The 24,035-nt window shown below is 45.6% G+C and overlaps 56 non-coding genes across 56 annotated transcripts; all 56 read left to right on the forward strand.

Moving 5' to 3' along the window:
- The first annotated feature begins 8 nt into the window (after positions 1-8).
- LOC139395465 (5S ribosomal RNA) lies at positions 9-127 on the forward strand. Its single transcript, XR_011630394.1, has one exon. It is a non-coding gene; the product is annotated as a 5S ribosomal RNA (ribosomal RNA).
- Positions 128-390: 263 nt separating this feature from the next.
- On the forward strand, positions 391-509 carry LOC139395466 (5S ribosomal RNA). The gene has a single exon (XR_011630395.1). It is a non-coding gene; the product is annotated as a 5S ribosomal RNA (ribosomal RNA).
- Positions 510-686: 177 nt separating this feature from the next.
- LOC139395467 (5S ribosomal RNA) lies at positions 687-805 on the forward strand. Its single transcript, XR_011630396.1, has one exon. It is a non-coding gene; the product is annotated as a 5S ribosomal RNA (ribosomal RNA).
- A 260-nt stretch (positions 806-1,065) lies between these two features.
- On the forward strand, positions 1,066-1,184 carry LOC139395468 (5S ribosomal RNA). The gene has a single exon (XR_011630397.1). It is a non-coding gene; the product is annotated as a 5S ribosomal RNA (ribosomal RNA).
- A 177-nt stretch (positions 1,185-1,361) lies between these two features.
- Positions 1,362-1,480, forward strand: LOC139395469 (5S ribosomal RNA). Its single transcript, XR_011630398.1, has one exon. It is a non-coding gene; the product is annotated as a 5S ribosomal RNA (ribosomal RNA).
- A 189-nt stretch (positions 1,481-1,669) lies between these two features.
- On the forward strand, positions 1,670-1,788 carry LOC139395470 (5S ribosomal RNA). Its single transcript, XR_011630399.1, has one exon. It is a non-coding gene; the product is annotated as a 5S ribosomal RNA (ribosomal RNA).
- A 177-nt stretch (positions 1,789-1,965) lies between these two features.
- Positions 1,966-2,084, forward strand: LOC139395471 (5S ribosomal RNA). The gene has a single exon (XR_011630400.1). It is a non-coding gene; the product is annotated as a 5S ribosomal RNA (ribosomal RNA).
- Positions 2,085-2,344: 260 nt separating this feature from the next.
- Positions 2,345-2,463, forward strand: LOC139395472 (5S ribosomal RNA). Its single transcript, XR_011630401.1, has one exon. It is a non-coding gene; the product is annotated as a 5S ribosomal RNA (ribosomal RNA).
- A 260-nt stretch (positions 2,464-2,723) lies between these two features.
- On the forward strand, positions 2,724-2,842 carry LOC139395474 (5S ribosomal RNA). Its single transcript, XR_011630403.1, has one exon. It is a non-coding gene; the product is annotated as a 5S ribosomal RNA (ribosomal RNA).
- A 177-nt stretch (positions 2,843-3,019) lies between these two features.
- LOC139395475 (5S ribosomal RNA) lies at positions 3,020-3,138 on the forward strand. Its single transcript, XR_011630404.1, has one exon. It is a non-coding gene; the product is annotated as a 5S ribosomal RNA (ribosomal RNA).
- Positions 3,139-3,315: 177 nt separating this feature from the next.
- LOC139395476 (5S ribosomal RNA) lies at positions 3,316-3,434 on the forward strand. Its single transcript, XR_011630405.1, has one exon. It is a non-coding gene; the product is annotated as a 5S ribosomal RNA (ribosomal RNA).
- A 286-nt stretch (positions 3,435-3,720) lies between these two features.
- LOC139395477 (5S ribosomal RNA) lies at positions 3,721-3,839 on the forward strand. The gene has a single exon (XR_011630406.1). It is a non-coding gene; the product is annotated as a 5S ribosomal RNA (ribosomal RNA).
- A 177-nt stretch (positions 3,840-4,016) lies between these two features.
- On the forward strand, positions 4,017-4,135 carry LOC139395478 (5S ribosomal RNA). Its single transcript, XR_011630407.1, has one exon. It is a non-coding gene; the product is annotated as a 5S ribosomal RNA (ribosomal RNA).
- A 177-nt stretch (positions 4,136-4,312) lies between these two features.
- On the forward strand, positions 4,313-4,431 carry LOC139395479 (5S ribosomal RNA). The gene has a single exon (XR_011630408.1). It is a non-coding gene; the product is annotated as a 5S ribosomal RNA (ribosomal RNA).
- Positions 4,432-4,689: 258 nt separating this feature from the next.
- Positions 4,690-4,808, forward strand: LOC139395480 (5S ribosomal RNA). Its single transcript, XR_011630409.1, has one exon. It is a non-coding gene; the product is annotated as a 5S ribosomal RNA (ribosomal RNA).
- Positions 4,809-5,068: 260 nt separating this feature from the next.
- LOC139395481 (5S ribosomal RNA) lies at positions 5,069-5,187 on the forward strand. Its single transcript, XR_011630410.1, has one exon. It is a non-coding gene; the product is annotated as a 5S ribosomal RNA (ribosomal RNA).
- Positions 5,188-5,364: 177 nt separating this feature from the next.
- Positions 5,365-5,483, forward strand: LOC139395482 (5S ribosomal RNA). Its single transcript, XR_011630411.1, has one exon. It is a non-coding gene; the product is annotated as a 5S ribosomal RNA (ribosomal RNA).
- A 176-nt stretch (positions 5,484-5,659) lies between these two features.
- On the forward strand, positions 5,660-5,778 carry LOC139395483 (5S ribosomal RNA). The gene has a single exon (XR_011630412.1). It is a non-coding gene; the product is annotated as a 5S ribosomal RNA (ribosomal RNA).
- Positions 5,779-6,038: 260 nt separating this feature from the next.
- LOC139395485 (5S ribosomal RNA) lies at positions 6,039-6,157 on the forward strand. The gene has a single exon (XR_011630414.1). It is a non-coding gene; the product is annotated as a 5S ribosomal RNA (ribosomal RNA).
- Positions 6,158-6,417: 260 nt separating this feature from the next.
- Positions 6,418-6,536, forward strand: LOC139395486 (5S ribosomal RNA). Its single transcript, XR_011630415.1, has one exon. It is a non-coding gene; the product is annotated as a 5S ribosomal RNA (ribosomal RNA).
- A 177-nt stretch (positions 6,537-6,713) lies between these two features.
- Positions 6,714-6,832, forward strand: LOC139395487 (5S ribosomal RNA). The gene has a single exon (XR_011630416.1). It is a non-coding gene; the product is annotated as a 5S ribosomal RNA (ribosomal RNA).
- A 177-nt stretch (positions 6,833-7,009) lies between these two features.
- On the forward strand, positions 7,010-7,128 carry LOC139395488 (5S ribosomal RNA). Its single transcript, XR_011630417.1, has one exon. It is a non-coding gene; the product is annotated as a 5S ribosomal RNA (ribosomal RNA).
- A 187-nt stretch (positions 7,129-7,315) lies between these two features.
- Positions 7,316-7,434, forward strand: LOC139395489 (5S ribosomal RNA). Its single transcript, XR_011630418.1, has one exon. It is a non-coding gene; the product is annotated as a 5S ribosomal RNA (ribosomal RNA).
- Positions 7,435-7,611: 177 nt separating this feature from the next.
- LOC139395490 (5S ribosomal RNA) lies at positions 7,612-7,730 on the forward strand. Its single transcript, XR_011630419.1, has one exon. It is a non-coding gene; the product is annotated as a 5S ribosomal RNA (ribosomal RNA).
- Positions 7,731-7,988: 258 nt separating this feature from the next.
- On the forward strand, positions 7,989-8,107 carry LOC139395491 (5S ribosomal RNA). The gene has a single exon (XR_011630420.1). It is a non-coding gene; the product is annotated as a 5S ribosomal RNA (ribosomal RNA).
- A 260-nt stretch (positions 8,108-8,367) lies between these two features.
- On the forward strand, positions 8,368-8,486 carry LOC139395492 (5S ribosomal RNA). The gene has a single exon (XR_011630421.1). It is a non-coding gene; the product is annotated as a 5S ribosomal RNA (ribosomal RNA).
- Positions 8,487-8,663: 177 nt separating this feature from the next.
- LOC139395493 (5S ribosomal RNA) lies at positions 8,664-8,782 on the forward strand. The gene has a single exon (XR_011630422.1). It is a non-coding gene; the product is annotated as a 5S ribosomal RNA (ribosomal RNA).
- Positions 8,783-8,959: 177 nt separating this feature from the next.
- LOC139395494 (5S ribosomal RNA) lies at positions 8,960-9,078 on the forward strand. The gene has a single exon (XR_011630423.1). It is a non-coding gene; the product is annotated as a 5S ribosomal RNA (ribosomal RNA).
- A 179-nt stretch (positions 9,079-9,257) lies between these two features.
- Positions 9,258-9,376, forward strand: LOC139395496 (5S ribosomal RNA). Its single transcript, XR_011630425.1, has one exon. It is a non-coding gene; the product is annotated as a 5S ribosomal RNA (ribosomal RNA).
- A 6,062-nt stretch (positions 9,377-15,438) lies between these two features.
- LOC139395497 (5S ribosomal RNA) lies at positions 15,439-15,557 on the forward strand. Its single transcript, XR_011630426.1, has one exon. It is a non-coding gene; the product is annotated as a 5S ribosomal RNA (ribosomal RNA).
- Positions 15,558-15,817: 260 nt separating this feature from the next.
- LOC139395498 (5S ribosomal RNA) lies at positions 15,818-15,936 on the forward strand. The gene has a single exon (XR_011630427.1). It is a non-coding gene; the product is annotated as a 5S ribosomal RNA (ribosomal RNA).
- Positions 15,937-16,113: 177 nt separating this feature from the next.
- On the forward strand, positions 16,114-16,232 carry LOC139395499 (5S ribosomal RNA). The gene has a single exon (XR_011630428.1). It is a non-coding gene; the product is annotated as a 5S ribosomal RNA (ribosomal RNA).
- Positions 16,233-16,409: 177 nt separating this feature from the next.
- Positions 16,410-16,528, forward strand: LOC139395500 (5S ribosomal RNA). The gene has a single exon (XR_011630429.1). It is a non-coding gene; the product is annotated as a 5S ribosomal RNA (ribosomal RNA).
- A 260-nt stretch (positions 16,529-16,788) lies between these two features.
- Positions 16,789-16,907, forward strand: LOC139395502 (5S ribosomal RNA). Its single transcript, XR_011630431.1, has one exon. It is a non-coding gene; the product is annotated as a 5S ribosomal RNA (ribosomal RNA).
- Positions 16,908-17,084: 177 nt separating this feature from the next.
- Positions 17,085-17,203, forward strand: LOC139395503 (5S ribosomal RNA). Its single transcript, XR_011630432.1, has one exon. It is a non-coding gene; the product is annotated as a 5S ribosomal RNA (ribosomal RNA).
- Positions 17,204-17,380: 177 nt separating this feature from the next.
- On the forward strand, positions 17,381-17,499 carry LOC139395504 (5S ribosomal RNA). Its single transcript, XR_011630433.1, has one exon. It is a non-coding gene; the product is annotated as a 5S ribosomal RNA (ribosomal RNA).
- Positions 17,500-17,676: 177 nt separating this feature from the next.
- On the forward strand, positions 17,677-17,795 carry LOC139395505 (5S ribosomal RNA). Its single transcript, XR_011630434.1, has one exon. It is a non-coding gene; the product is annotated as a 5S ribosomal RNA (ribosomal RNA).
- A 260-nt stretch (positions 17,796-18,055) lies between these two features.
- LOC139395506 (5S ribosomal RNA) lies at positions 18,056-18,174 on the forward strand. Its single transcript, XR_011630435.1, has one exon. It is a non-coding gene; the product is annotated as a 5S ribosomal RNA (ribosomal RNA).
- A 260-nt stretch (positions 18,175-18,434) lies between these two features.
- On the forward strand, positions 18,435-18,553 carry LOC139395508 (5S ribosomal RNA). Its single transcript, XR_011630437.1, has one exon. It is a non-coding gene; the product is annotated as a 5S ribosomal RNA (ribosomal RNA).
- Positions 18,554-18,730: 177 nt separating this feature from the next.
- On the forward strand, positions 18,731-18,849 carry LOC139395509 (5S ribosomal RNA). Its single transcript, XR_011630438.1, has one exon. It is a non-coding gene; the product is annotated as a 5S ribosomal RNA (ribosomal RNA).
- A 260-nt stretch (positions 18,850-19,109) lies between these two features.
- On the forward strand, positions 19,110-19,228 carry LOC139395510 (5S ribosomal RNA). Its single transcript, XR_011630439.1, has one exon. It is a non-coding gene; the product is annotated as a 5S ribosomal RNA (ribosomal RNA).
- Positions 19,229-19,405: 177 nt separating this feature from the next.
- On the forward strand, positions 19,406-19,524 carry LOC139395511 (5S ribosomal RNA). Its single transcript, XR_011630440.1, has one exon. It is a non-coding gene; the product is annotated as a 5S ribosomal RNA (ribosomal RNA).
- A 177-nt stretch (positions 19,525-19,701) lies between these two features.
- Positions 19,702-19,820, forward strand: LOC139395512 (5S ribosomal RNA). The gene has a single exon (XR_011630441.1). It is a non-coding gene; the product is annotated as a 5S ribosomal RNA (ribosomal RNA).
- Positions 19,821-19,997: 177 nt separating this feature from the next.
- LOC139395513 (5S ribosomal RNA) lies at positions 19,998-20,116 on the forward strand. Its single transcript, XR_011630442.1, has one exon. It is a non-coding gene; the product is annotated as a 5S ribosomal RNA (ribosomal RNA).
- Positions 20,117-20,376: 260 nt separating this feature from the next.
- On the forward strand, positions 20,377-20,495 carry LOC139395514 (5S ribosomal RNA). The gene has a single exon (XR_011630443.1). It is a non-coding gene; the product is annotated as a 5S ribosomal RNA (ribosomal RNA).
- A 260-nt stretch (positions 20,496-20,755) lies between these two features.
- On the forward strand, positions 20,756-20,874 carry LOC139395515 (5S ribosomal RNA). Its single transcript, XR_011630444.1, has one exon. It is a non-coding gene; the product is annotated as a 5S ribosomal RNA (ribosomal RNA).
- A 177-nt stretch (positions 20,875-21,051) lies between these two features.
- LOC139395516 (5S ribosomal RNA) lies at positions 21,052-21,170 on the forward strand. Its single transcript, XR_011630445.1, has one exon. It is a non-coding gene; the product is annotated as a 5S ribosomal RNA (ribosomal RNA).
- Positions 21,171-21,347: 177 nt separating this feature from the next.
- LOC139395517 (5S ribosomal RNA) lies at positions 21,348-21,466 on the forward strand. The gene has a single exon (XR_011630446.1). It is a non-coding gene; the product is annotated as a 5S ribosomal RNA (ribosomal RNA).
- Positions 21,467-21,643: 177 nt separating this feature from the next.
- Positions 21,644-21,762, forward strand: LOC139395519 (5S ribosomal RNA). Its single transcript, XR_011630448.1, has one exon. It is a non-coding gene; the product is annotated as a 5S ribosomal RNA (ribosomal RNA).
- Positions 21,763-22,022: 260 nt separating this feature from the next.
- LOC139395520 (5S ribosomal RNA) lies at positions 22,023-22,141 on the forward strand. Its single transcript, XR_011630449.1, has one exon. It is a non-coding gene; the product is annotated as a 5S ribosomal RNA (ribosomal RNA).
- Positions 22,142-22,318: 177 nt separating this feature from the next.
- Positions 22,319-22,437, forward strand: LOC139395521 (5S ribosomal RNA). The gene has a single exon (XR_011630450.1). It is a non-coding gene; the product is annotated as a 5S ribosomal RNA (ribosomal RNA).
- A 177-nt stretch (positions 22,438-22,614) lies between these two features.
- Positions 22,615-22,733, forward strand: LOC139395522 (5S ribosomal RNA). Its single transcript, XR_011630451.1, has one exon. It is a non-coding gene; the product is annotated as a 5S ribosomal RNA (ribosomal RNA).
- A 177-nt stretch (positions 22,734-22,910) lies between these two features.
- LOC139395523 (5S ribosomal RNA) lies at positions 22,911-23,029 on the forward strand. The gene has a single exon (XR_011630452.1). It is a non-coding gene; the product is annotated as a 5S ribosomal RNA (ribosomal RNA).
- Positions 23,030-23,289: 260 nt separating this feature from the next.
- On the forward strand, positions 23,290-23,408 carry LOC139395524 (5S ribosomal RNA). Its single transcript, XR_011630453.1, has one exon. It is a non-coding gene; the product is annotated as a 5S ribosomal RNA (ribosomal RNA).
- Positions 23,409-23,585: 177 nt separating this feature from the next.
- LOC139395525 (5S ribosomal RNA) lies at positions 23,586-23,704 on the forward strand. The gene has a single exon (XR_011630454.1). It is a non-coding gene; the product is annotated as a 5S ribosomal RNA (ribosomal RNA).
- A 177-nt stretch (positions 23,705-23,881) lies between these two features.
- LOC139395526 (5S ribosomal RNA) lies at positions 23,882-24,000 on the forward strand. Its single transcript, XR_011630455.1, has one exon. It is a non-coding gene; the product is annotated as a 5S ribosomal RNA (ribosomal RNA).
- The last annotated feature ends 35 nt before the right edge of the window (positions 24,001-24,035 follow it).

Consider the following 24,035-nt stretch of genomic DNA (forward strand, 5'->3'; position numbering starts at 1 on the left):
TGCCTTTCGCTTACGGCCACACCGGCCTGAGTACGCCTGATCTCGTCCGATCTCGGAAGCTAAGCAGGGTCGGGCCTGGTTAGTACTTGGATGGGAGACCGCCTGGGAATACCAGGTGCTGTAAGCTTTTTGTCACTGCCTTGTGGAATTTCAACTCTTTGTCCGTTTTTTCCCACAAGGCTGAAATATGTGCCCTCGCTTTGAAATAAGTAAGCAAGGTTAGTTTGTATTTCATCCAACAATCTGTGCTACAAATTATGGCTACAGTATATGCAATTTCTTCCACTTTTTGAGTGACACAAAGATGCTTATCTAAATGGTGAAAATGCAACAGCTGTTAATCAGGCTCACTTTGACTTTACATAGTGCACCAAGAGATAGTTTCCTTTCGCTTACGGCCACACCGGCCTGAGTACGCCTGATCTCGTCCGATCTCGGAAGCTAAGCAGGGTCGGGCCTGGTTAGTACTTGGATGGGAGACCGCCTGGGAATACCAGGTGCTGTAAGCTTTTTGTCACTGCCTTGTGGAATTTCAACTCTTTGTCCGTTTTTTCCCACAAGGCTGAAATATGTGCCCTCGCTTTGAAATAAGTAAGCAAGGTTAGTTTGTATTTCATCCAACAATCTGTACCACAAATTATGGCTACAGTATATGCAATTTCATCCACTTTTTGAGATTGCCTTTCGCTTACGGCCACACCGGCCTGAGTACGCCTGATCTCGTCCGATCTCGGAAGCTAAGCAGGGTCGGGCCTGGTTAGTACTTGGATGGGAGACCGCCTGGGAATACCAGGTGCTGTAAGCTTTTTGTCACTGCCTTGTGGAATTTCAACTCTTTGTCCGTTTTTTCCCACAAGGCTGAAATATGTGCCCTCGCTTTGAAATAAGTAAGCAAGGTTAGTTTGTATTTCATCCAACAATCTGTGCTACAAATTATGGCTACAGTATATGCAATTTCTTCCACTTTTTGAGTGACACAAAGATGCTTATCTAAATGGTGAAAATGCAACAGCTGTTAATCAGGCTCACTTTGACTTTACATAGTGCACCAAGAGATAGTTTCTCGCTTACGGCCACACCGGCCTGAGTACGCCTGATCTCGTCCGATCTCGGAAGCTAAGCAGGGTCGGGCCTGGTTAGTACTTGGATGGGAGACCGCCTGGGAATACCAGGTGCTGTAAGCTTTTTGTCACTGCCTTGTGGAATTTCAACTCTTTGTCCGTTTTTTCCCACAAGGCTGAAATATGTGCCCTCGCTTTGAAATAAGTAAGCAAGGTTAGTTTGTATTTCATCCAACAATCTGTGCTACAAATTATGGCTACAGTATATGCAATTTCATCCACTTTTTGAGATTGCCTTTCGCTTACGGCCACACCGGCCTGAGTACGCCTGATCTCGTCCGATCTCGGAAGCTAAGCAGGGTCGGGCCTGGTTAGTACTTGGATGGGAGACCGCCTGGGAATACCAGGTGCTGTAAGCTTTTTGTCACTGCCTTGTGGAATTTCAACTCTTTGTCCGTTTTTTCCCACAAGGCTGAAATATGTGCCCTCGCTTTGAAATAAGTAAGCAAGGTTAGTTTGTATTTCATCCAACAATCTGTGCTACAAATTATGGCTACAGTATATGCAATTTCATCCACTTTTTGAGATGCACCAAGAGAGAGCCTTTCGCTTACGGCCACACCGGCCTGAGTACGCCTGATCTCGTCCGATCTCGGAAGCTAAGCAGGGTCGGGCCTGGTTAGTACTTGGATGGGAGACCGCCTGGGAATACCAGGTGCTGTAAGCTTTTTGTCACTGCCTTGTGGAATTTCAACTCTTTGTCCGTTTTTTCCCACAAGGCTGAAATATGTGCCCTCGCTTTGAAATAAGTAAGCAAGGTTAGTTTGTATTTCATCCAACAATCTGTGCTACAAATTATGGCTACAGTATATGCAATTTCATCCACTTTTTGAGATTGCCTTTCGCTTACGGCCACACCGGCCTGAGTACGCCTGATCTCGTCCGATCTCGGAAGCTAAGCAGGGTCGGGCCTGGTTAGTACTTGGATGGGAGACCGCCTGGGAATACCAGGTGCTGTAAGCTTTTTGTCACTGCCTTGTGGAATTTCAACTCTTTGTCCGTTTTTTCCCACAAGGCTGAAATATGTGCCCTCGCTTTGAAATAAGTAAGCAAGGTTAGTTTGTATTTCATCCAACAATCTGTGCTACAAATTATGGCTACAGTATATGCAATTTCTTCCACTTTTTGAGTGACACAAAGATGCTTATCTAAATGGTGAAAATGCAACAGCTGTTAATCAGGCTCACTTTGACTTTACATAGTGCACCAAGAGATAGTTTCTCGCTTACGGCCACACCGGCCTGAGTACGCCTGATCTCGTCCGATCTCGGAAGCTAAGCAGGGTCGGGCCTGGTTAGTACTTGGATGGGAGACCGCCTGGGAATACCAGGTGCTGTAAGCTTTTTGTCACTGCCTTGTGGAATTTCAACTCTTTGTCCGTTTTTTCCCACAAGGCTGAAATATGTGCCCTCGCTTTGAAATAAGTAAGCAAGGTTAGTTTGTATTTCATCCAACAATCTGTGCTACAAATTATGGCTACAGTATATGCAATTTCTTCCACTTTTTGAGTGACACAAAGATGCTTATCTAAATGGTGAAAATGCAACAGCTGTTAATCAGGCTCACTTTGACTTTACATAGTGCACCAAGAGATAGTTTCTCGCTTACGGCCACACCGGCCTGAGTACGCCTGATCTCGTCCGATCTCGGAAGCTAAGCAGGGTCGGGCCTGGTTAGTACTTGGATGGGAGACCGCCTGGGAATACCAGGTGCTGTAAGCTTTTTGTCACTGCCTTGTGGAATTTCAACTCTTTGTCCGTTTTTTCCCACAAGGCTGAAATATGTGCCCTCGCTTTGAAATAAGTAAGCAAGGTTAGTTTGTATTTCATCCAACAATCTGTGCTACAAATTATGGCTACAGTATATGCAATTTCATCCACTTTTTGAGATTGCCTTTCGCTTACGGCCACACCGGCCTGAGTACGCCTGATCTCGTCCGATCTCGGAAGCTAAGCAGGGTCGGGCCTGGTTAGTACTTGGATGGGAGACCGCCTGGGAATACCAGGTGCTGTAAGCTTTTTGTCACTGCCTTGTGGAATTTCAACTCTTTGTCCGTTTTTTCCCACAAGGCTGAAATATGTGCCCTCGCTTTGAAATAAGTAAGCAAGGTTAGTTTGTATTTCATCCAACAATCTGTACCACAAATTATGGCTACAGTATATGCAATTTCATCCACTTTTTGAGATTGCCTTTCGCTTACGGCCACACCGGCCTGAGTACGCCTGATCTCGTCCGATCTCGGAAGCTAAGCAGGGTCGGGCCTGGTTAGTACTTGGATGGGAGACCGCCTGGGAATACCAGGTGCTGTAAGCTTTTTGTCACTGCCTTGTGGAATTTCAACTCTTTGTCCGTTTTTTCCCACAAGGCTGAAATATGTGCCCTCGCTTTGAAATAAGTAAGCAAGGTTAGTTTGTATTTCATCCAACAATCTGTGCTACAAATTATGGCTACAGTATATGCAATTTCTTCCACTTTTTGAGTGACACAAAGATGCTTATCTAAATGGTGAAAATGCAACAGCTGTTAATCAGGCTCACTTTGTGCTACAAATTATGGCTACAGTATATGCTTTACATAGTGCACCAAGAGATAGTTTCTCGCTTACGGCCACACCGGCCTGAGTACGCCTGATCTCGTCCGATCTCGGAAGCTAAGCAGGGTCGGGCCTGGTTAGTACTTGGATGGGAGACCGCCTGGGAATACCAGGTGCTGTAAGCTTTTTGTCACTGCCTTGTGGAATTTCAACTCTTTGTCCGTTTTTTCCCACAAGGCTGAAATATGTGCCCTCGCTTTGAAATAAGTAAGCAAGGTTAGTTTGTATTTCATCCAACAATCTGTACCACAAATTATGGCTACAGTATATGCAATTTCATCCACTTTTTGAGATTGCCTTTCGCTTACGGCCACACCGGCCTGAGTACGCCTGATCTCGTCCGATCTCGGAAGCTAAGCAGGGTCGGGCCTGGTTAGTACTTGGATGGGAGACCGCCTGGGAATACCAGGTGCTGTAAGCTTTTTGTCACTGCCTTGTGGAATTTCAACTCTTTGTCCGTTTTTTCCCACAAGGCTGAAATATGTGCCCTCGCTTTGAAATAAGTAAGCAAGGTTAGTTTGTATTTCATCCAACAATCTGTGCTACAAATTATGGCTACAGTATATGCAATTTCATCCACTTTTTGAGATTGCCTTTCGCTTACGGCCACACCGGCCTGAGTACGCCTGATCTCGTCCGATCTCGGAAGCTAAGCAGGGTCGGGCCTGGTTAGTACTTGGATGGGAGACCGCCTGGGAATACCAGGTGCTGTAAGCTTTTTGTCACTGCCTTGTGGAATTTCAACTCTTTGTCCGTTTTTTCCCACAAGGCTGAAATATGTGCCCTCGCTTTGAAATAAGTAAGCAAGGTTAGTTTGTATTTCATCCAACAATCTGTGCTACAAATTATGGCTACAGTATATGCAATTTCTTCCACTTTTTGAGTGACACAAAGATGCATCTAAATGGTGAAAATGCAACAGCTGTTAATCAGGCTCACTTTGACTTTACATAGTGCACCAAGAGATAGTTTCTCGCTTACGGCCACACCGGCCTGAGTACGCCTGATCTCGTCCGATCTCGGAAGCTAAGCAGGGTCGGGCCTGGTTAGTACTTGGATGGGAGACCGCCTGGGAATACCAGGTGCTGTAAGCTTTTTGTCACTGCCTTGTGGAATTTCAACTCTTTGTCCGTTTTTTCCCACAAGGCTGAAATATGTGCCCTCGCTTTGAAATAAGTAAGCAAGGTTAGTTTGTATTTCATCCAACAATCTGTGCTACAAATTATGGCTACAGTATATGCAATTTCTTCCACTTTTTGAGTGACACAAAGATGCTTATCTAAATGGTGAAAATGCAACAGCTGTTAATCAGGCTCACTTTGACTTTACATAGTGCACCAAGAGATAGTTTCTCGCTTACGGCCACACCGGCCTGAGTACGCCTGATCTCGTCCGATCTCGGAAGCTAAGCAGGGTCGGGCCTGGTTAGTACTTGGATGGGAGACCGCCTGGGAATACCAGGTGCTGTAAGCTTTTTGTCACTGCCTTGTGGAATTTCAACTCTTTGTCCGTTTTTTCCCACAAGGCTGAAATATGTGCCCTCGCTTTGAAATAAGTAAGCAAGGTTAGTTTGTATTTCATCCAACAATCTGTACCACAAATTATGGCTACAGTATATGCAATTTCATCCACTTTTTGAGATTGCCTTTCGCTTACGGCCACACCGGCCTGAGTACGCCTGATCTCGTCCGATCTCGGAAGCTAAGCAGGGTCGGGCCTGGTTAGTACTTGGATGGGAGACCGCCTGGGAATACCAGGTGCTGTAAGCTTTTTGTCACTGCCTTGTGGAATTTCAACTCTTTGTCCGTTTTTTCCCACAAGGCTGAAATATGTGCCCTCGCTTTGAAATAAGTAAGCAAGGTTAGTTTGTATTTCATCCAACAATCTGTGCACAAATTATGGCTACAGTATATGCAATTTCATCCACTTTTTGAGATTGCCTTTCGCTTACGGCCACACCGGCCTGAGTACGCCTGATCTCGTCCGATCTCGGAAGCTAAGCAGGGTCGGGCCTGGTTAGTACTTGGATGGGAGACCGCCTGGGAATACCAGGTGCTGTAAGCTTTTTGTCACTGCCTTGTGGAATTTCAACTCTTTGTCCGTTTTTTCCCACAAGGCTGAAATATGTGCCCTCGCTTTGAAATAAGTAAGCAAGGTTAGTTTGTATTTCATCCAACAATCTGTGCTACAAATTATGGCTACAGTATATGCAATTTCTTCCACTTTTTGAGTGACACAAAGATGCTTATCTAAATGGTGAAAATGCAACAGCTGTTAATCAGGCTCACTTTGACTTTACATAGTGCACCAAGAGATAGTTTCTCGCTTACGGCCACACCGGCCTGAGTACGCCTGATCTCGTCCGATCTCGGAAGCTAAGCAGGGTCGGGCCTGGTTAGTACTTGGATGGGAGACCGCCTGGGAATACCAGGTGCTGTAAGCTTTTTGTCACTGCCTTGTGGAATTTCAACTCTTTGTCCGTTTTTTCCCACAAGGCTGAAATATGTGCCCTCGCTTTGAAATAAGTAAGCAAGGTTAGTTTGTATTTCATCCAACAATCTGTGCTACAAATTATGGCTACAGTATATGCAATTTCTTCCACTTTTTGAGTGACACAAAGATGCTTATCTAAATGGTGAAAATGCAACAGCTGTTAATCAGGCTCACTTTGACTTTACATAGTGCACCAAGAGATAGTTTCTCGCTTACGGCCACACCGGCCTGAGTACGCCTGATCTCGTCCGATCTCGGAAGCTAAGCAGGGTCGGGCCTGGTTAGTACTTGGATGGGAGACCGCCTGGGAATACCAGGTGCTGTAAGCTTTTTGTCACTGCCTTGTGGAATTTCAACTCTTTGTCCGTTTTTTCCCACAAGGCTGAAATATGTGCCCTCGCTTTGAAATAAGTAAGCAAGGTTAGTTTGTATTTCATCCAACAATCTGTGCTACAAATTATGGCTACAGTATATGCAATTTCATCCACTTTTTGAGATTGCCTTTCGCTTACGGCCACACCGGCCTGAGTACGCCTGATCTCGTCCGATCTCGGAAGCTAAGCAGGGTCGGGCCTGGTTAGTACTTGGATGGGAGACCGCCTGGGAATACCAGGTGCTGTAAGCTTTTTGTCACTGCCTTGTGGAATTTCAACTCTTTGTCCGTTTTTTCCCACAAGGCTGAAATATGTGCCCTCGCTTTGAAATAAGTAAGCAAGGTTAGTTTGTATTTCATCCAACAATCTGTGCTACAAATTATGGCTACAGTATATGCAATTTCATCCACTTTTTGAGATTGCCTTTCGCTTACGGCCACACCGGCCTGAGTACGCCTGATCTCGTCCGATCTCGGAAGCTAAGCAGGGTCGGGCCTGGTTAGTACTTGGATGGGAGACCGCCTGGGAATACCAGGTGCTGTAAGCTTTTTGTCACTGCCTTGTGGAATTTCAACTCTTTGTCCGTTTTTTCCCACAAGGCTGATGTTTTTTCCCACATGTGCCCTCGCTTTGAAATAAGTAAGCAAGGTTAGTTTGTATTTCATCCAACAATCTGTGCTACAAATTATGGCTACAGTATATGCAATTTCATCCACTTTTTGAGATTGCCTTTCGCTTACGGCCACACCGGCCTGAGTACGCCTGATCTCGTCCGATCTCGGAAGCTAAGCAGGGTCGGGCCTGGTTAGTACTTGGATGGGAGACCGCCTGGGAATACCAGGTGCTGTAAGCTTTTTGTCACTGCCTTGTGGAATTTCAACTCTTTGTCCGTTTTTTCCCACAAGGCTGAAATATGTGCCCTCGCTTTGAAATAAGTAAGCAAGGTTAGTTTGTATTTCATCCAACAATCTGTGCTACAAATTATGGCTACAGTATATGCAATTTCATCCACTTTTTGAGATTGCCTTTCGCTTACGGCCACACCGGCCTGAGTACGCCTGATCTCGTCCGATCTCGGAAGCTAAGCAGGGTCGGGCCTGGTTAGTACTTGGATGGGAGACCGCCTGGGAATACCAGGTGCTGTAAGCTTTTTGTCACTGCCTTGTGGAATTTCAACTCTTTGTCCGTTTTTTCCCACAAGGCTGAAATATGTGCCCTCGCTTTGAAATAAGTAAGCAAGGTTAGTTTGTATTTCATCCAACAATCTGTGCTACAAATTATGGCTACAGTATATGCAATTTCTTCCACTTTTTGAGTGACACAAAGATGCTTATCTAAATGGTGAAAATGCAACAGCTGTTAATCAGGCTCACTTTGACTTTACATAGTGCACCAAGAGATAGTTTCGCTTACGGCCACACCGGCCTGAGTACGCCTGATCTCGTCCGATCTCGGAAGCTAAGCAGGGTCGGGCCTGGTTAGTACTTGGATGGGAGACCGCCTGGGAATACCAGGTGCTGTAAGCTTTTTGTCACTGCCTTGTGGAATTTCAACTCTTTGTCCGTTTTTTCCCACAAGGCTGAAATATGTGCCCTCGCTTTGAAATAAGTAAGCAAGGTTAGTTTGTATTTCATCCAACAATCTGTGCTACAAATTATGGCTACAGTATATGCAATTTCTTCCACTTTTTGAGTGACACAAAGATGCTTATCTAAATGGTGAAAATGCAACAGCTGTTAATCAGGCTCACTTTGACTTTACATAGTGCACCAAGAGATAGTTTCTCGCTTACGGCCACACCGGCCTGAGTACGCCTGATCTCGTCCGATCTCGGAAGCTAAGCAGGGTCGGGCCTGGTTAGTACTTGGATGGGAGACCGCCTGGGAATACCAGGTGCTGTAAGCTTTTTGTCACTGCCTTGTGGAATTTCAACTCTTTGTCCGTTTTTTCCCACAAGGCTGAAATATGTGCCCTCGCTTTGAAATAAGTAAGCAAGGTTAGTTTGTATTTCATCCAACAATCTGTGCTACAAATTATGGCTACAGTATATGCAATTTCATCCACTTTTTGAGATTGCCTTTCGCTTACGGCCACACCGGCCTGAGTACGCCTGATCTCGTCCGATCTCGGAAGCTAAGCAGGGTCGGGCCTGGTTAGTACTTGGATGGGAGACCGCCTGGGAATACCAGGTGCTGTAAGCTTTTTGTCACTGCCTTGTGGAATTTCAACTCTTTGTCCGTTTTTTCCCACAAGGCTGAAATATGTGCCCTCGCTTTGAAATAAGTAAGCAAGGTTAGTTTGTATTTCATCCAACAATCTGTGCTACAAATTATGGCTACAGTATATGCAATTTCATCCACTTTTTGAGATTGCCTTTCGCTTACGGCCACACCGGCCTGAGTACGCCTGATCTCGTCCGATCTCGGAAGCTAAGCAGGGTCGGGCCTGGTTAGTACTTGGATGGGAGACCGCCTGGGAATACCAGGTGCTGTAAGCTTTTTGTCACTGCCTTGTGGAATTTCAACTCTTTGTCCGTTTTTTCCCACAAGGCTGAAATATGTGCCCTCGCTTTGAAATAAGTAAGCAAGGTTAGTTTGTATTTCATCCAACAATCTGTGCTACAAATTATGGCTACAGTATATGCAATTTCATCCACTTTTTGAGATTGCACCTTTCGCTTACGGCCACACCGGCCTGAGTACGCCTGATCTCGTCCGATCTCGGAAGCTAAGCAGGGTCGGGCCTGGTTAGTACTTGGATGGGAGACCGCCTGGGAATACCAGGTGCTGTAAGCTTTTTGTCACTGCCTTGTGGAATTTCAACTCTTTGTCCGTTTTTTCCCACAAGGCTGAAATATGTGCCCTCGCTTTGAAATAAGTAAGCAAGGTTAGTTTGTATTTCATCCAACAATCTGTGCTACAAATTATGGCTACAGTATATGCAATTTCTTCCACTTTTTGAGTGACACAAAGATGCTTATCTAAATGGTGAAAATGCAACAGCTGTTAATCAGGCTCACTTTGACTTTACATAGTGCACCAAGAGATAGTTTCTCGCTTACGGCCACACCGGCCTGAGTACGCAACTGTTGATTGACGCAGGTGTGAGTGATTGGCTGAGACTGAGTGTTTGCTCTAGAGAGTTTGTGTTGGAGTTTTGAGCTTTTTGAAGTACAATTTCTTTTTGTAAATTGATTAAGTTAGATTTATAGTTTGGGGTTGTTCCCCGGCAGCATATTGCTGTTTGGGGGACTTTCCTCCTGTCGTTATTCGGATGGATACAATGGCTTTGACCAACGCTGGAAAAAAGACTACGAACAAAGGAAACATGGATAATGGCGCTGCAGCAAGACAGGCGCAAAAATATGAAAAGAATTTAACAGTGGCTGTGGAAATTATGGGAGAAGAGAAGATTACAATGATGGAGGTATTGAGAGGGATTAAAGAAGTTTGTGGACTGGTCTGCGGCTGTCGGGTCAAAGATGAAAAGCGATTTGAAGTGACGCTGTCAAGTGCGAGAGGGAAAGAAAAACTGATGGATGGATTTAAAATCCGGAGCTGTCGAATCATGGCAAAGGATCTATCGCTGGATGAGATGGTTGTATCCTTCTTAAACCTCCCAGTATATATTACAGACGAGGACATCACAGAGCGGCTAAGAGCATGGGGTGTGTCTGCTATATCGCCGGTGAAAAGGCGCTACTGGCCGGGGACGGACATTGCTGATGGGACGCGCTTCTGTAAAGTTAGGTTCACAGACACTGTGCGCTCGTTGCCATATTCTGCCAAATTTGAAACGTTGGAAGGGGCTGAGTACTTCAGAGTAATACACGATCGGCAGGTCAAGGTCTGTAGGCTGTGTATCCAGCCAGGGCACGTGCTACGAGAGTGCCCTGATTTCGCATGTCATAAGTGTGGTGAGCAGGGGCATTACGCACGAGAGTGCAATGGGAGGAGAGAGCGAGGTTGTGTTGGATGCGGGAGGGGTGTAGCGCAGTGCTCCTGTCCCCATGGGGAAGGTGCTCAGGACTGGGCATCACAGGATTTCAGCGCAAATAGTGTCGTGGAGGAGAACGAGGTGGAGGAAGCTGGGGAGGAAATTGGCATGAGTGAGCAACCCCAGGGAGAGAAGGAGGACGAAGAACAGAGGCAGCCAGAGGAGGAAGTGGAGACGGAGCCTTGTACTGAAGGAAGGGAGGCACCCAAGGATGGAGGGATAAGCTCAAGCCTAGACGATGTAGAGTTGGAGGGCGATCCTCGTGGAGAGGGGGGCTCCTCTAGGGAGGTGGATAATGCAAGGGATGACTCTCGCAAACGTAAAGAGTCTGAAGAAGAGCTGTCGGAGGAAGATTTGGAGTACATAAAATCAATGCGTTGGGATAGTAAAAGGAACATGATAACCAAGAAGAAAAAGAAGAAAAAAGATCAATCATGATGGACTGGATTCATCCCCTCTTTATAGTCATAATGGTGAGAGTTGTATCTATTAACACCAATGGACTTCGTAGCAAAGAAAAGCTAGAGCTGGTGTTGGAAGCCTTCTCTGCGGATATATTATGTCTTCAGGAGACCCATTGGACTGAGCCGTATATGGATAATGTAAGGCAGAGATGGAATGGACTAATGTACGTGAGTAATGGTACTGTGCGGGCATGTGGGGTAGCTATTTTGGTAAAACATGACGTTGTGTCTAACTTAAATTTGTTATGTGCTGACACTGTGGGTCGAATGGTGGGAGTGGGTTTCACTTATCAAGATATGGAGTACTCGTTGTACAATGTCTATGCTCCTAATAATGAAATTGAGAGGAGGGTTATGTTTATGTCTATGGGAGGATTATGTGGGAAAAACTGTTTGCTTGTTGGGGATTTTAATGTATGGATGGATAGGCTAGATGCCTCAAGTAGCGCACATTTTAGCTCTGACTCATCTCGGGGAGCGCTATTAAGGCTAATGAGGGATGAGGATTGGGTGGATATATGGAGGGAGAGGAATCCAGATAAGCGGGTGTTCTCTCGAAGACAAGTGGTGAGGGGTGAGCTCAAGCAGTCACGTATAGATTTGTGTCTCACTCATAGAGAGGTTGCGCACTTGGTTGTGGGGGTAAAGTATTCACACACATTTTTTAGTGACCATGATGCTCTGCTTTTCAGGCTGGGTGCATCAGGGGAGGGGAGGGGGGGTGGTTTGTGGTGTCTTAATGCCAGTATGCTGAAGGATGAGGTGTTTAGGGCAGCAGTGAAAGAGTGTGTGAATGACGCCGTGTCAGATCCTTTATTTGAGTCGGATGTGAGTGTGTGGTGGGAAGGATTAAAAGGGGAGTTCAAGCGGCTGGCAATATCTAGTGCAAGACGGGCAAATGTGACAAGGAGGAGGGAGGAGGGGATTCTTAAATCTCGCCTGTTATTGGAGTTAGAAAAGGTAGAAAACTGCCCAGGCTATGATGTGACAGAGTACCTGAGGGTGAGGGAGGAGTTGAGGGTCGTAGAGAGGCACAGGTGCATGGGGGCAGTGGTGAGGAGTAGAGCACAGTATGTGGTGGAGGGGGAGAGAAATACTGCTTTTTTCCTGGGGTTAGAAAGGAGGAAGCAGGAAAGGAGTTTTCTAACTGAGCTGATAAATGAGAGGGGGGAGAGGGTGACAGATCTGGAAGGAATTTTGAATACAGTGCATTCTTTTTATAAGGGCTTATTTACGTCGGGTGGGGTAGATGAAGTGTGTATGAGAAGAGTGCTAGACGCAGTAGAGGCTAGGGTGTCGACTGAGGATGTAGAGATGTGTGATGCTGATTTTACATTGGCAGAGGTTAAAGCTGCCATATTGGGCCTGAACTTGAATAAGAGCCCGGGTTCAGATGGTCTTACTGCAGAGTTTTACCGTGAGTTTAGTGACATACTGGCCCCACTAATGCTGCGTGTGTATGTGTGTATGGAGGAGAAGAGGGTAGTCCCTGAATCTTTAGCTATGGGTGTGTTGACTGTGTTATACAAAGGGAAGGGGAGCAGACTGAAATTAGAGAACTACAGACCAATAACCCTTTTGAACTCCGACAATAAGGTGCTTGCGAAGATAATGGCTAATAGGTTGAATAAGGTGATGGGAAGCATCATAGCACCTACTCAGGCCTATGGAGTTCCGGGGCGGGATGTAGTGGACACCCTCTGCACTATCCGGGATGTGGTGAAGCAGATGGGGGAGGTGGGTGGGGCGGTGCTCTGTCTAGATCTGAATAAAGCCTTTGATCGGGTGGAGCATCGGTTCCTGTTAGAGGCCTTGGAAAGATTTGGGTTCGGGCCTCGTCTTAAAGGATGGGTGAAGCTTTTGTATGGGTCAGCGTGCAGTGTCGTGAAATGTAATGGTGTGCTGACTGATCCTTTTCCCCTGGGCAGGTCTGTTAGGCAGGGTTGTCCATTGTCTGCACTACTATACAGCGTCTCAGTAGAGCCTTTAGCGGCGTTTGTAAAGCGGAATGGAGGAGTGCATGGAGTGGACCTCCCGGGGGGAGGCGTCAGTGTACTGCATCATTATGCTGATGACACCACCTGTACTTTGCGGGATGGAGAGAGTGTGAATTGTCTGATGAAGTGTTTTGATGTGTATGGGAGAGCTTCTGGGGCTAAGGTGAATGTAGAAAAGTCTCAAATGTTATGTGCTGATGATACTGTTATGTCTACATGTAACATTCCTTTTAAGACTGTTAAGGGGCATGTGAGAATTTTGGGTGTGAATATTGGGGTAGATGAGCGGGAGGCGAGGGACTTAACTTGGACAGGGGTGATTAATAAAATAAAGACGACTCTGAATTACTGGAAACAAAGGAAATTAAAATTGAGGGGGAAAGTGGTTGTGGTGAATGCATTGTTAATGTCAAAATGTGTGTATACCTTAGGGGTTATGGACATGCCTGTATGGGCTCTGAAGGGAATTAATAATTTAATGTCTGATTTCCTGTGGGGTGGGAAGGGGGTGAAGATTGCTCATGATGTAATGATAGCAGATTATGATAGGGGTGGTTTGAGATTAATAGATCTGGAGGTGAAGTTAAAAGCCATGAGGGTGAAGAGAGTACAACGGTTTTTGTATGGGGAGGAGGGTCAGGGGTGGAAGGAGTTTTTCAGGCATTGGTTGCATAGGAGTGGAGGTTGTGGAGATTATGGGTTGTTAATGTGTTTCAAGCCCAGCATGTATGCAGAGGTGCCTGAGTTTTATCAGGAGGTGTTCAGGGCCTGGGCGGAGTTCTTACCGCAAGTAAGTTATGAGTGTGACTCTATTGGGGTGATTTTGAATATACCAGTTTTTCTGAACCCAATGCTGAAATCAGAGGGAAAGATGCTGGAGAGTAAGGTAATAATGAAGGCGGGTATGATAAGACTGAGGGACTTTAGGTATGAGGTGGTGCCAGGGTTCCTGCCTGAGCAGGCGATCGTAGATACTGTCTGGGGGGTAGATGAGGATGTCAGGAAAGGGATGGTGTTGAGAATGTATGATAGGATAAAGGAGTGTGTTCCAGGGGAGTGGGTGAGGCTGTTGGACAATCATTTGAGTAATGGAGTCTTAGAGACCTTGCCTGTGTTGCAGGTGAAATGTGGGGAGAAAATGCAAGCCTTATCCTCTACCCAGGTGAGGGCCGTATACTGGGCGCTTATTACCAGGAAGGTCAGGGCGCCTGCATCGGAGAAAGTGTGGAGGCAAGTTTTTCCAGGGATGGAAGTTGAGAGGTTGTGGGAAAACATGGTAGTGAGGCTCAATAGTATTGAATGTACCCATTTTGATTTTATGTTGAGGCACAACCGTGTTTTTACCAAGGTGGTGTTACATCAGGTAGACAGGTCAGTGTCTCGTGTGTGTGATGTATGCACAGATAAAGATGAAAATCTGATGCACATGATGTTTGAATGTGTTGATGTAGCTGGGTTCCATGTGAGGTTGAGGGACATGTTAGAAAGGTACTGGGGAGAAGAGTTAATGGGTGGGGTTGATTGGAGGTGTTTGGTATTGTTTGGAGTGGGTCAGCATGTGAAGGGGGGGAATATTGTATTATTGAATTTTTTGCTGTCACATGCAAGGTATGCAGTATATATAAGGAGGAACTTGGCAAGGTTTGAGGAAAAGAGGGTGACAGTGTGGAAGGTGTTTGAAGGCTTGGTAAGGAAGGATGTAGGATTGATGTATAGGTCTAAGCAGGAGGATTTTGAGAGGGTGTTTATGAAGGATTGTGGATTTATTGCTGTGGGGGAGGATGGTGGATTGGTGTATGGGTTTTGATGTGTAACATTTTGGAGATTTCAGTACAAATTTGAAAGAATTGTTTTGAGAATGTCTTAGTTTCTACTTGATAAGGAGGTGCTTTGAACACTCTCTATTCTTGTGGAATGTGGTTTAGCAAAGTATTGTATGCAATGGTAGTATAATTTGAGTTTTGGTATTTGAATTTCTCTATTTTTGATTTGATAGGGGGTGAATTGTTTGCCTGCCAATGTCAAGTATTGTGTTGATTAAAATGGTTTGTGTAGATAAAATTTGTATATCATGTAAAATAAGAATTTTTATAATAAATAAAAAAAAAAAAAAAAAAAAAAAAAGTACGCCTGATCTCGTCCGATCTCGGAAGCTAAGCAGGGTCGGGCCTGGTTAGTACTTGGATGGGAGACCGCCTGGGAATACCAGGTGCTGTAAGCTTTTTGTCACTGCCTTGTGGAATTTCAACTCTTTGTCCGTTTTTTCCCACAAGGCTGAAATATGTGCCCTCGCTTTGAAATAAGTAAGCAAGGTTAGTTTGTATTTCATCCAACAATCTGTGCTACAAATTATGGCTACAGTATATGCAATTTCATCCACTTTTTGAGATTGCACCTTTCGCTTACGGCCACACCGGCCTGAGTACGCCTGATCTCGTCCGATCTCGGAAGCTAAGCAGGGTCGGGCCTGGTTAGTACTTGGATGGGAGACCGCCTGGGAATACCAGGTGCTGTAAGCTTTTTGTCACTGCCTTGTGGAATTTCAACTCTTTGTCCGTTTTTTCCCACAAGGCTGAAATATGTGCCCTCGCTTTGAAATAAGTAAGCAAGGTTAGTTTGTATTTCATCCAACAATCTGTGCTACAAATTATGGCTACAGTATATGCAATTTCTTCCACTTTTTGAGTGACACAAAGATGCTTATCTAAATGGTGAAAATGCAACAGCTGTTAATCAGGCTCACTTTGACTTTACATAGTGCACCAAGAGATAGTTTCTCGCTTACGGCCACACCGGCCTGAGTACGCCTGATCTCGTCCGATCTCGGAAGCTAAGCAGGGTCGGGCCTGGTTAGTACTTGGATGGGAGACCGCCTGGGAATACCAGGTGCTGTAAGCTTTTTGTCACTGCCTTGTGGAATTTCAACTCTTTGTCCGTTTTTTCCCACAAGGCTGAAATATGTGCCCTCGCTTTGAAATAAGTAAGCAAGGTTAGTTTGTATTTCATCCAACAATCTGTGCTACAAATTATGGCTACAGTATATGCAATTTCATCCACTTTTTGAGATTGCCTTTCGCTTACGGCCACACCGGCCTGAGTACGCCTGATCTCGTCCGATCTCGGAAGCTAAGCAGGGTCGGGCCTGGTTAGTACTTGGATGGGAGACCGCCTGGGAATACCAGGTGCTGTAAGCTTTTTGTCACTGCCTTGTGGAATTTCAACTCTTTGTCCGTTTTTTCCCACAAGGCTGAAATATGTGCCCTCGCTTTGAAATAAGTAAGCAAGGTTAGTTTGTATTTCATCCAACAATCTGTGCTACAAATTATGGCTACAGTATATGCAATTTCATCCACTTTTTGAGATTGCCTTTCGCTTACGGCCACACCGGCCTGAGTACGCCTGATCTCGTCCGATCTCGGAAGCTAAGCAGGGTCGGGCCTGGTTAGTACTTGGATGGGAGACCGCCTGGGAATACCAGGTGCTGTAAGCTTTTTGTCACTGCCTTGTGGAATTTCAACTCTTTGTCCGTTTTTTCCCACAAGGCTGAAATATGTGCCCTCGCTTTGAAATAAGTAAGCAAGGTTAGTTTGTATTTCATCCAACAATCTGTGCTACAAATTATGGCTACAGTATATGCAATTTCTTCCACTTTTTGAGTGACACAAAGATGCTTATCTAAATGGTGAAAATGCAACAGCTGTTAATCAGGCTCACTTTGACTTTACATAGTGCACCAAGAGATAGTTTCTCGCTTACGGCCACACCGGCCTGAGTACGCCTGATCTCGTCCGATCTCGGAAGCTAAGCAGGGTCGGGCCTGGTTAGTACTTGGATGGGAGACCGCCTGGGAATACCAGGTGCTGTAAGCTTTTTGTCACTGCCTTGTGGAATTTCAACTCTTTGTCCGTTTTTTCCCACAAGGCTGAAATATGTGCCCTCGCTTTGAAATAAGTAAGCAAGGTTAGTTTGTATTTCATCCAACAATCTGTGCTACAAATTATGGCTACAGTATATGCAATTTCATCCACTTTTTGAGATTGCCTTTCGCTTACGGCCACACCGGCCTGAGTACGCCTGATCTCGTCCGATCTCGGAAGCTAAGCAGGGTCGGGCCTGGTTAGTACTTGGATGGGAGACCGCCTGGGAATACCAGGTGCTGTAAGCTTTTTGTCACTGCCTTGTGGAATTTCAACTCTTTGTCCGTTTTTTCCCACAAGGCTGAAATATGTGCCCTCGCTTTGAAATAAGTAAGCAAGGTTAGTTTGTATTTCATCCAACAATCTGTGCTACAAATTATGGCTACAGTATATGCAATTTCATCCACTTTTTGAGATTGCCTTTCGCTTACGGCCACACCGGCCTGAGTACGCCTGATCTCGTCCGATCTCGGAAGCTAAGCAGGGTCGGGCCTGGTTAGTACTTGGATGGGAGACCGCCTGGGAATACCAGGTGCTGTAAGCTTTTTGTCACTGCCTTGTGGAATTTCAACTCTTTGTCCGTTTTTTCCCACAAGGCTGAAATATGTGCCCTCGCTTTGAAATAAGTAAGCAAGGTTAGTTTGTATTTCATCCAACAATCTGTGCTACAAATTATGGCTACAGTATATGCAATTTCATCCACTTTTTGAGATTGCCTTTCGCTTACGGCCACACCGGCCTGAGTACGCCTGATCTCGTCCGATCTCGGAAGCTAAGCAGGGTCGGGCCTGGTTAGTACTTGGATGGGAGACCGCCTGGGAATACCAGGTGCTGTAAGCTTTTTGTCACTGCCTTGTGGAATTTCAACTCTTTGTCCGTTTTTTCCCACAAGGCTGAAATATGTGCCCTCGCTTTGAAATAAGTAAGCAAGGTTAGTTTGTATTTCATCCAACAATCTGTGCTACAAATTATGGCTACAGTATATGCAATTTCTTCCACTTTTTGAGTGACACAAAGATGCTTATCTAAATGGTGAAAATGCAACAGCTGTTAATCAGGCTCACTTTGACTTTACATAGTGCACCAAGAGATAGTTTCTCGCTTACGGCCACACCGGCCTGAGTACGCCTGATCTCGTCCGATCTCGGAAGCTAAGCAGGGTCGGGCCTGGTTAGTACTTGGATGGGAGACCGCCTGGGAATACCAGGTGCTGTAAGCTTTTTGTCACTGCCTTGTGGAATTTCAACTCTTTGTCCGTTTTTTCCCACAAGGCTGAAATATGTGCCCTCGCTTTGAAATAAGTAAGCAAGGTTAGTTTGTATTTCATCCAACAATCTGTGCTACAAATTATGGCTACAGTATATGCAATTTCTTCCACTTTTTGAGTGACACAAAGATGCTTATCTAAATGGTGAAAATGCAACAGCTGTTAATCAGGCTCACTTTGACTTTACATAGTGCACCAAGAGATAGTTTCTCGCTTACGGCCACACCGGCCTGAGTACGCCTGATCTCGTCCGATCTCGGAAGCTAAGCAGGGTCGGGCCTGGTTAGTACTTGGATGGGAGACCGCCTGGGAATACCAGGTGCTGTAAGCTTTTTGTCACTGCCTTGTGGAATTTCAACTCTTTGTCCGTTTTTTCCCACAAGGCTGAAATATGTGCCCTCGCTTTGAAATAAGTAAGCAAGGTTAGTTTGTATTTCATCCAACAATCTGTGCTACAAATTATGGCTACAGTATATGCAATTTCATCCACTTTTTGAGATTGCCTTTCGCTTACGGCCACACCGGCCTGAGTACGCCTGATCTCGTCCGATCTCGGAAGCTAAGCAGGGTCGGGCCTGGTTAGTACTTGGATGGGAGACCGCCTGGGAATACCAGGTGCTGTAAGCTTTTTGTCACTGCCTTGTGGAATTTCAACTCTTTGTCCGTTTTTTCCCACAAGGCTGAAATATGTGCCCTCGCTTTGAAATAAGTAAGCAAGGTTAGTTTGTATTTCATCCAACAATCTGTGCTACAAATTATGGCTACAGTATATGCAATTTCTTCCACTTTTTGAGTGACACAAAGATGCTTATCTAAATGGTGAAAATGCAACAGCTGTTAATCAGGCTCACTTTGACTTTACATAGTGCACCAAGAGATAGTTTCTCGCTTACGGCCACACCGGCCTGAGTACGCCTGATCTCGTCCGATCTCGGAAGCTAAGCAGGGTCGGGCCTGGTTAGTACTTGGATGGGAGACCGCCTGGGAATACCAGGTGCTGTAAGCTTTTTGTCACTGCCTTGTGGAATTTCAACTCTTTGTCCGTTTTTTCCCACAAGGCTGAAATATGTGCCCTCGCTTTGAAATAAGTAAGCAAGGTTAGTTTGTATTTCATCCAACAATCTGTGCTACAAATTATGGCTACAGTATATGCAATTTCATCCACTTTTTGAGATTGCCTTTCGCTTACGGCCACACCGGCCTGAGTACGCCTGATCTCGTCCGATCTCGGAAGCTAAGCAGGGTCGGGCCTGGTTAGTACTTGGATGGGAGACCGCCTGGGAATACCAGGTGCTGTAAGCTTTTTGTCACTGCCTTGTGGAATTTCAACTCTTTGTCCGTTTTTTCCCACAAGGCTGAAATATGTGCCCTCGCTTTGAAATAAGTAAGCAAGGTTAGTTTGTATTTCATCCAACAATCTGTGCTACAAATTATGGCTACAGTATATGCAATTTCATCCACTTTTTGAGATTGCCTTTCGCTTACGGCCACACCGGCCTGAGTACGCCTGATCTCGTCCGATCTCGGAAGCTAAGCAGGGTCGGGCCTGGTTAGTACTTGGATGGGAGACCGCCTGGGAATACCAGGTGCTGTAAGCTTTTTGTCACTGCCTTGTGGAATTTCAACTCTTTGTCCGTTTTTTCCCACAAGGCTGAAATATGTGCCCTCGCTTTGAAATAAGTAAGCAAGGTTAGTTTGTATTTCATCCAACAATCTGTGCTACAAATTATGGCTACAGTATATGCAATTTCATCCACTTTTTGAGATTGCCTTTCGCTTACGGCCACACCGGCCTGAGTACGCCTGATCTCGTCCGATCTCGGAAGCTAAGCAGGGTCGGGCCTGGTTAGTACTTGGATGGGAGACCGCCTGGGAATACCAGGTGCTGTAAGCTTTTTGTCACTGCCTTGTGGAATTTCAACTCTTTGTCCGTTTTTTCCCACAAGGCTGAAATATGTGCCCTCGCTTTGAAATAAGTAAGCAAGGTTAGTTTGTATTTCATCCAACAATCTGTGCTACAAATTATGGCTACAGTATATGCAATTTCTTCCACTTTTTGAGTGACACAAAGATGCTTATCTAAATGGTGAAAATGCAACAGCTGTTAATCAGGCTCACTTTGACTTTACATAGTGCACCAAGAGATAGTTTCTCGCTTACGGCCACACCGGCCTGAGTACGCCTGATCTCGTCCGATCTCGGAAGCTAAGCAGGGTCGGGCCTGGTTAGTACTTGGATGGGAGACCGCCTGGGAATACCAGGTGCTGTAAGCTTTTTGTCACTGCCTTGTGGAATTTCAACTCTTTGTCCGTTTTTTCCCACAAGGCTGAAATATGTGCCCTCGCTTTGAAATAAGTAAGCAAGGTTAGTTTGTATTTCATCCAACAATCTGTGCTACAAATTATGGCTACAGTATATGCAATTTCTTCCACTTTTTGAGTGACACAAAGATGCTTATCTAAATGGTGAAAATGCAACAGCTGTTAATCAGGCTCACTTTGACTTTACATAGTGCACCAAGAGATAGTTTCTCGCTTACGGCCACACCGGCCTGAGTACGCCTGATCTCGTCCGATCTCGGAAGCTAAGCAGGGTCGGGCCTGGTTAGTACTTGGATGGGAGACCGCCTGGGAATACCAGGTGCTGTAAGCTTTTTGTCACTGCCTTGTGGAATTTCAACTCTTTGTCCGTTTTTTCCCACAAGGCTGAAATATGTGCCCTCGCTTTGAAATAAGTAAGCAAGGTTAGTTTGTATTTCATCCAACAATCTGTGCTACAAATTATGGCTACAGTATATGCAATTTCATCCACTTTTTGAGATTGCCTTTCGCTTACGGCCACACCGGCCTGAGTACGCCTGATCTCGTCCGATCTCGGAAGCTAAGCAGGGTCGGGCCTGGTTAGTACTTGGATGGGAGACCGCCTGGGAATACCAGGTGCTGTAAGCTTTTTGTCACTGCCTTGTGGAATTTCAACTCTTTGTCCGTTTTTTCCCACAAGGCTGAAATATGTGCCCTCGCTTTGAAATAAGTAAGCAAGGTTAGTTTGTATTTCATCCAACAATCTGTGCTACAAATTATGGCTACAGTATATGCAATTTCATCCACTTTTTGAGATTGCCTTTCGCTTACGGCCACACCGGCCTGAGTACGCCTGATCTCGTCCGATCTCGGAAGCTAAGCAGGGTCGGGCCTGGTTAGTACTTGGATGGGAGACCGCCTGGGAATACCAGGTGCTGTAAGCTTTTTGTCACTGCCTTGTGGAATTTCAACTCTTTGTCCGTTTTTTCCCACAAGGCTGAAATATGTGCCCTCGCTTTGAAATAAGTAAGCAAGGTTAGTTTGTATTTCATCCAACAATCTGTGCTACAAATTATGGCTACAGTATATGCAATTTCATCCACTTTTTGAGATTGCCTTTCGCTTACGGCCACACCGGCCTGAGTACGCCTGATCTCGTCCGATCTCGGAAGCTAAGCAGGGTCGGGCCTGGTTAGTACTTGGATGGGAGACCGCCTGGGAATACCAGGTGCTGTAAGCTTTTTGTCACTGCCTTGTGGAATTTCAACTCTTTGTCCGTTTTTTCCCACAAGGCTGAAATATGTGCCCTCGCTTTGAAATAAGTAAGCAAGGTTAGTTTGTATTTCATCCAACAATCTGTGCTACAAATTATGGCTACAGTATATGCAATTTCTTCCACTTTTTGAGTGACACAAAGATGCTTATCTAAATGGTGAAAATGCAACAGCTGTTAATCAGGCTCACTTTGACTTTACATAGTGCACCAAGAGATAGTTTCTCGCTTACGGCCACACCGGCCTGAGTACGCCTGATCTCGTCCGATCTCGGAAGCTAAGCAGGGTCGGGCCTGGTTAGTACTTGGATGGGAGACCGCCTGGGAATACCAGGTGCTGTAAGCTTTTTGTCACTGCCTTGTGGAATTTCAACTCTTTGTCCGTTTTTTCCCACAAGGCTGAAATATGTGCCCTCGCTTTGAAATAAGTAAGCAAGGTTAGTTTGTATTTCATCCAACAATCTGTGCTACAAATTATGGCTACAGTATATGCAATTTCATCCACTTTTTGAGATTGCCTTTCGCTTACGGCCACACCGGCCTGAGTACGCCTGATCTCGTCCGATCTCGGAAGCTAAGCAGGGTCGGGCCTGGTTAGTACTTGGATGGGAGACCGCCTGGGAATACCAGGTGCTGTAAGCTTTTTGTCACTGCCTTGTGGAATTTCAACTCTTTGTCCGTTTTTTCCCACAAGGCTGAAATATGTGCCCTCGCTTTGAAATAAGTAAGCAAGGTTAGTTTGTATTTCATCCAACAATCTGTGCTACAAATTATGGCTACAGTATATGCAATTTCATCCACTTTTTGAGATTGCCTTTCGCTTACGGCCACACCGGCCTGAGTACGCCTGATCTCGTCCGATCTCGGAAGCTAAGCAGGGTCGGGCCTGGTTAGTACTTGGATGGGAGACCGCCTGGGAATACCAGGTGCTGTAAGCTTTTTGTCACTGCCTTGTGGAATTTCAACTCTTTGTCCGTTTTTTCCCACAAGGCTGAAATATGTGCCCTCGCTTTGAAATAAGTAAGCAAGGTTAGTTTGTATTTCATCCAACAATCTGTGCTACAAATTATGGCTACAGTATATGCAATTTCATCCACTTTTTGAGATTGCCTTTCGCTTACGGCCACACCGGCCTGAGTACGCCTGATCTCGTCCGATCTCGGAAGCTAAGCAGGGTCGGGCCTGGTTAGTACTTGGATGGGAGACCGCCTGGGAATACCAGGTGCTGTAAGCTTTTTGTCACTGCCTTGTGGAATTTCAACTCTTTGTCCGTTTTTTCCCACAAGGCTGAAATATGTGCCCTCGCTTTGAAATAAGTAAGCAAGGTTAGTTTGTATTTCATCCAACAATCTGTGCTACAAATTATGGCTACAGTATATGCAATTTCTTCCACTTTTTGAGTGACACAAAGATGCTTATCTAAATGGTGAAAATGCAACAGCTGTTAATCAGGCTCACTTTGACTTTACATAGTGCACCAAGAGATAGTTTCTCGCTTACGGCCACACCGGCCTGAGTACGCCTGATCTCGTCCGATCTCGGAAGCTAAGCAGGGTCGGGCCTGGTTAGTACTTGGATGGGAGACCGCCTGGGAATACCAGGTGCTGTAAGCTTTTTGTCACTGCCTTGTGGAATTTCAACTCTTTGTCCGTTTTTTCCCACAAGGCTGAAATATGTGCCCTCGCTTTGAAATAAGTAAGCAAGGTTAGTTTGTATTTCATCCAACAATCTGTGCTACAAATTATGGCTACAGTATATGCAATTTCATCCACTTTTTGAGATTGCCTTTCGCTTACGGCCACACCGGCCTGAGTACGCCTGATCTCGTCCGATCTCGGAAGCTAAGCAGGGTCGGGCCTGGTTAGTACTTGGATGGGAGACCGCCTGGGAATACCAGGTGCTGTAAGCTTTTTGTCACTGCCTTGTGGAATTTCAACTCTTTGTCCGTTTTTTCCCACAAGGCTGAAATATGTGCCCTCGCTTTGAAATAAGTAAGCAAGGTTAGTTTGTATTTCATCCAACAATCTGTGCTACAAATTATGGCTACAGTATATGCAATTTCATCCACTTTTTGAGATTGCCTTTCGCTTACGGCCACACCGGCCTGAGTACGCCTGATCTCGTCCGATCTCGGAAGCTAAGCAGGGTCGGGCCTGGTTAGTACTTGGATGGGAGACCGCCTGGGAATACCAGGTGCTGTAAGCTTTTTGTCACTGCCTTGTGGAATTTCAACTCTTTGT

Source organism: Oncorhynchus clarkii, unplaced genomic scaffold, assembly GCF_045791955.1.
Source record: "Oncorhynchus clarkii lewisi isolate Uvic-CL-2024 unplaced genomic scaffold, UVic_Ocla_1.0 unplaced_contig_1101_pilon_pilon, whole genome shotgun sequence".
Classification (NCBI taxonomy): domain Eukaryota; kingdom Metazoa; phylum Chordata; class Actinopteri; order Salmoniformes; family Salmonidae; genus Oncorhynchus; species Oncorhynchus clarkii.